Here is a 6,000-nt window from a genome sequence, read left to right as displayed (position 1 = left end):
GAATTCACTAAACATTCTTGTATCCAACATTTCTGTCTAGCTGCTAGAACTATGATCAAGCCCAAACTTAACAGTCTGGTGTTCATGTCCCTGAAACAGAGAATAAAATACATTTTTTTCCTGGCCCCAAATATTGCTTTATTTCCCACCAGCCATATGGCTTATCTTTTCTTCCAAAATATATGTCCTAAAACAGTAATCCACATATTCATCTTCAACTCAGTGGACAGTACTATTGTAGAATTTCTAGACTATTTTTAGAATAGTTATCTGGCCACAAAAAAAAAAGGTTTTTGAGGAAGAGGGAGAAACATAACTCTACCTGATTCTCAGCAATTTTTCCTGTATTTCTAGTTTCTTTCTGTTGAGTGAACCAATGCATATCTAACCATCATCATCGACCCCTTGTATGTTATTTATACTACATGACTAATTACTTTAGAGCGTTGTCTAACTTGCAAGATAAAAGTGATGAGAATGGCACATGGAAATTTCTTGGCTAACGCTACAATCTCTAGAAATAGTTTTTCCAGGAGAGCCTTTCAAGCTCAAACATTCAGAATCTACAAAATACTGGTAACATTGCTAACTTTAGAATAAGCAAAGCTGAAGGAAAAAGTACCCATTCTTTTCCTGCAACCATACTGAAAGTTTTGACAATTGACAGTAAAAGCAGAGGAGATAAAATAAACACCTCCCAAACTTACACAAAAGTCTCTAATTGGGTGTCTTGACCAGAAAGCAAAACAAGCATTCAGAAGTTCCAGACTTTTAAGTTTTTATTGTAGTTCACTTTATGTTTTGGAAATTAAAGCTCCAGATAAGAAAAAAATAATAAGTGTTCATCTTATACACAGAAATAACCTTTTAAGCAATTCTATTAAAAATGTCTGCTCCCCTGATTCTCCTAACCTGGCAGTGCAGAGAAATAACAAAGGAGTGACAAATTTCCACTTTTCTTAAAATTAATTTTATATTGAACTGACCTTCAAGCTACAGTGTTACACATTTGTGCATGAGATACAAATTTTCTGATAAATAGTTCAGCACAGGTTATTAACAACCCCACCAGGTACAATGAAGCTATGAACCAATCAAATCTGTAAGATTCGTTGAAGTCACTAGGTTATAATTTGATATTATTGGAATATAGAAGGGGGAATGAGATTAAAGCTTCAGATAAGAGAGTCATTACTAGAAAATGAATTTCAAAGTCAGCATGTTTCAAATAGTACTTATATATGCGTTCATTTAAAACAAAAAGTACATATTTAAGAGCAACCAAACAGGAGCATTCAGAGATGTCCAAACACAAAGAACCAACTCTGATATTAACTTAGTGTAAAAAAAACAAAACTTATATCTCAGAAGTGTTTCAAAACTGGTCACAATAATCACTAGTGGGAGAGGTCAGGATAGTGGTTCCATTGGTGGTGGTCACTGGAAAAGGTCACTGGAATGAGATTTGTAAATATTAGTAACATTCTGTTGCAAATGACATAGATGGTTCACTTAATAAAAATTCATTGAGCTATATGCTTTTGACCACAATATAAAAATGTAATATAGAAAAGCAACATGAATGGGCATTTGGTGCAATGGTTAGGGTAGCATTTGGAACACCAGCATCCTCTTTGAGAGTTCCTACATTTGAGTCCCATCTGTGTTCCTAATCTGGTTTCCTGCTAGTGTGTTCAAGGTATGCTGTGAGTGATCACAGACATCCATGAATGGGGGAAAATGAGTAAGTTGGACTTTGGTATTAAAATTTATATTATCTTTATCAGGAATTTTCCTTTCTAATTCATCTGTGTAGAAAAAAATTATCAAGGACAAGGACTGTTAATAACATGACCTTTATTTAAAAAAATAAAGTGTTGCTTACCCTGTGACTGTACAGGCGACCCTCACTGCTCAGCTTGGAGATTATTCAAGTTGAAGAAATTGCTTTTTCTGCTTGTCCCAGGAAAGAACATTTGTGAATTCAGAGAACTAAATCATAATGTTAGCATCCCAAAGGGATACCAGTTGCATCCTGGCTGTTTCACTTCTGATCCAGCTCCCTGCTTATGTTCTTGGGAAAGCAGCAGCAGATGGTCCAAGTGCTTGGGCCCCTTCAGCCGCCTGTGAAACTCAAAGAAGAAGTTTCTGGCTCCCAGCTTTGCCTGGCACAGTGTTGACTATTTTGGCCATTTGGGGAGTAAACCAACAGATAGAAGACCTATCTTTCATCTCTTTATATGTACTCCTGCCTTCCCAACAGATAAAATAAATCTTTTTCTAAAGATTTATTTATTTTTATTGGAAAAGTAGATATACAAAGGAGGAGAGGCAGAGAGAGAGATCTTCCATCTGTTGATTCGCCTCCCAAATGGCCGGTGCTGCACTGATGCAAAGTCAGGAGTCTGGAGCTTGTTGCAGGTCTCCCGCACAGGTGCAGGGTCCCAAGGCTTTGGGACCGTCCTCAGCTGCTTTCCCAGGCCACAAGCAGGGAGCTGGATGGGAAGTGGGGCCATCAGGACACGAACCAGCACCCATATGGGATCCCGGCAGGTATAATGCGAGGACTTAAGCCACTAGGCTACCGCACCAGGCCTGATAAAATAAGTCTTAAAAGAGAGCGACACTAGGGCTGGAACCTCAAATGTGAATTCACAATTCATTTCTTTCTATAAAATCATGGTGGTTATAATACTTAGAATATTAATATTACTATGCTTAGAATTCAAATGCCTAATCTGTAGTAGTCAATATAGAGAAATTACATTGTGTCAAAAATTGTGCTCATCGGGCCCGACGGCATGGCCTAGCGGCTAAAGTCCTCGCCTTGAAAGCCCCGGGATCCCATATGGGCGCCGGTTCTAATCCCGGCAGCTCCACTTCCCATCCAGCTCCCTGCTTGTGGCCTGGGAAAGCAGTTGAGGACGGCCCAATGCATTGGGACCCTGCACCCGTGTGGGAGACCCGCAAGAGGTTCCAGGTTCCCGGCATCGGATCGGCGTGCATCGGCCCGTTGCGGCTCACTTGGGGAGTGAATCATCGGACAAAAGATCTTCCTCTCTGTCTCTCCTCCTCTGTGTATATCTGGCTGTAATAAAAGGAATAAATCTTTAAAAAAAAATTGTGCTCATCTATTCATTCTGCTGATTATATCACACACACACACAAAAAAACTTTATAACACCTCTTTTATCTGTTATTCTGAATCAAATTTAAAGGCTACCTTTATTTTAAGATGAACATGTTTTTGTTTAGGGGTAGATGTTGTGGTATAGCAAGTAAAGCTACCTTATACTGCCTTCCGTCCCATGGTGGTCCACATCCTAGTTGCTCTATTTCTGACCCAGCTTCCTGGTTATGTGTCTAGGAAAGCATCACAGAATGTTCCACGTGCTTGGGCTTCTACAGCCAAATGGGAGAGCAGGAGGAAGTTTGCAGTTCTAGGCTTTGGTTTGGCCCAGCCCTGAGCCACTGAGGTCATTTGGAGTGTGCACTAGTAGGTGAAAGATCTCTATTTCTATTTCTCTACCTCTGCATTGCAAATTGGAGTTTTTATTGGAAAGTCAGATATACAGAGAGGAGGAGAGACAGACAAGGAAGAAGACGAAGATCTTCTGTCTGTTGATTTGCTCCCAAAGTGACCGCAACAACCAGAGCTGAGCTGATCCAAAGCCCACAGCCAGGAGCATCTGCCAGGTCTCCCACATGGGTGCAGGGTCATAAAGCCATGGGCTGTCTTCAACTGCTTTCCCAGACCACAAGCAGGGAGCTGGATTGGAAGCAGGACCACGGGGATTAGAACCGTGGCCCATATGGGATCCTGGCACATGCACGGTGAGGAGCCTAGCTGCTAGGTTACCATGCTGGGCCCTCCAACAAAAAAATGTTTTTTTCAAAATTCTCTTGCATAGACAAAAATTATATGATCATGTAATAAAATGTGTTTGTGGACTCAGTACTTATTAGGTCATTTGTTGAATTTGTGCAGAAATAGCATTAAATAAACTATGGAGCAAAGACGCCAACCTGAATAGAAGGCCGAGGAGTCCACCCAATCCAAACTGCCAATTCTCTAAATTGGGACCCAGTGAAAAGCTAGAGATTGAAGCGTCAGGATAAGAATGAAAGAATTTTTAAAAAAAGAAAGAAAAAGAAAATAAAGTGGAAACTACACCATCCTGTAAAAACAAAGCAACCAAGCAGTAGGGATTGATTGAGAGGTTATATCTGGACATAGTCAGATACTGACATGGCTTTAATCTTAGACTACTTCTAAATAGGTGTCTATTAAGATGGGAAAGTTGGGCATTCAAATTTGTAGGATAGGGCCTGGTGCGGTGGCCTAGCAGCTAAAGTCCTCACTCTGAATGTGCCAGGATCCTATATGGGTGCGGGTTCTAATCTCGGCATCCCCATCCAGCTCCCTGCTTGTGGCCTGGGAAAGCAGTCGAGGACAGCCTAAAGCCTTGGGACCCTGCACCCATGTGGGCGACCTGGAAGAAGCTCCTGGTTCTTGGCTTTGCATCAGTGCAGCACCGGCCTTGGCGGTCACTTGGGGAGTGAATCATCAATGGAAGATCTTCCTCTATCCTCTTTGTATTCCTGTATATGTCTCTCCTCCTCTCTGTATGTCTGAGTTAGCAATAAAATAAATCTTTTTTAAAAGTTTGCAGGTTTTAGGCATGGTGGCACACATCTGAAAAGCATAGCTTGATACTATTTAATTTTCAAGGCTTCTTGTTGAGCAGTTTTCTCGTTGGAGAGTAACTGTATCACCCTCTGTTGCCTCAGAAGGCTTGAAACAGATGCTTCAAGAGTGACTCCAACACAGCAGCAAGGACATGGAGAGGAAGTGAGAATCCCACAAAGGCCAGTTGGATTCTGACTCACATACTGATCCTGCATCATGGTCGCTTGCAATGACCTTCCTTTATCCTGAATGGAGTCTTTGTAGACTACTACATCATGGCCGCAGATTGTTGATCTTTACATTTAGTTTTGTCACAGTGATAATGATAACATTGATTGTTTTTAAAGTTTTTTTTTTCGCTTTTATACGTCAGAAATCTTCTCACATCTGTGTGTAGTTCTGGGCTTCCTATGGCATCTACAGTGCAAACAGCATGTGTTTCTTAACAATTACGAAGTAATGATCATGAGAACTAGAAAGATGGCTATATTGAATCGCTAGATCAGCTGAGGGTATGGACCAATGGAGTGACAGGGGTGTGTGGAAGATATTTTTTGTTTATTCATTCATTCACAAACTTCCTTATTTTTCCTCCTTACTCAGATATTTCAGGTCTTTGCTTCAAGTGCACTTTCATTTGGCTCCTGGGGTTATTCCACATATATATTCTTTTAATCATGTGTTAGGTTTTTTTTCTGGCACTACAAAATGCACTAGGCTCATTGTGTGTGTGTGTGTGTGTGTGTGTGTGTGTGTGTGCGCGTTTTCTGCCTGAATCACAAAATCAGCTATTGCGCCAAAGAATTGTGGTAACTTCTTATGAGTATTTTACAAGATCTGGGCATACATTCTGCTCATGGCAATTGGTGTTTAACTTTAGACCCTCCCAGATGACACAACGCAGAGTACTAACCACTATACGATCATGGCACCTTTCCCAGATGACAGAAGAAATAAATATACACACACACATATATATATACTATCTTGTTTATAGGCATATCTGTAAATATTGTATTTGCAGTTAGCTGTGTCAACATTCAGTTAAATAGGAGTTCATACTGATAATTCTAATTCCAAACCATTAACATATATGTCACTCCAACCCCTTGCCGTTGCTTTTCTGTAGACACCTGTTGTAACACCGAAGCATCTTTCTACACCCACCTGACATCCCCTTACCTAATGGTTCGAATATAAATGTATGTATCAGAATCGTTGATCTTTGCGGACAGGAAACAAGTTCATCAGCTGGTTAAAGCTTCCGTTGCTGTCAGTTTCATAGATTCCACTCAGACCAAAGGTCACCT

The sequence above is a fragment of the Ochotona princeps genome, chromosome 18 (genome assembly GCF_030435755.1).
Source record: "Ochotona princeps isolate mOchPri1 chromosome 18, mOchPri1.hap1, whole genome shotgun sequence".
Taxonomy (NCBI): Eukaryota; Metazoa; Chordata; class Mammalia; order Lagomorpha; family Ochotonidae; genus Ochotona; species Ochotona princeps.
This window is presented reverse-complemented; position numbering follows the sequence as displayed.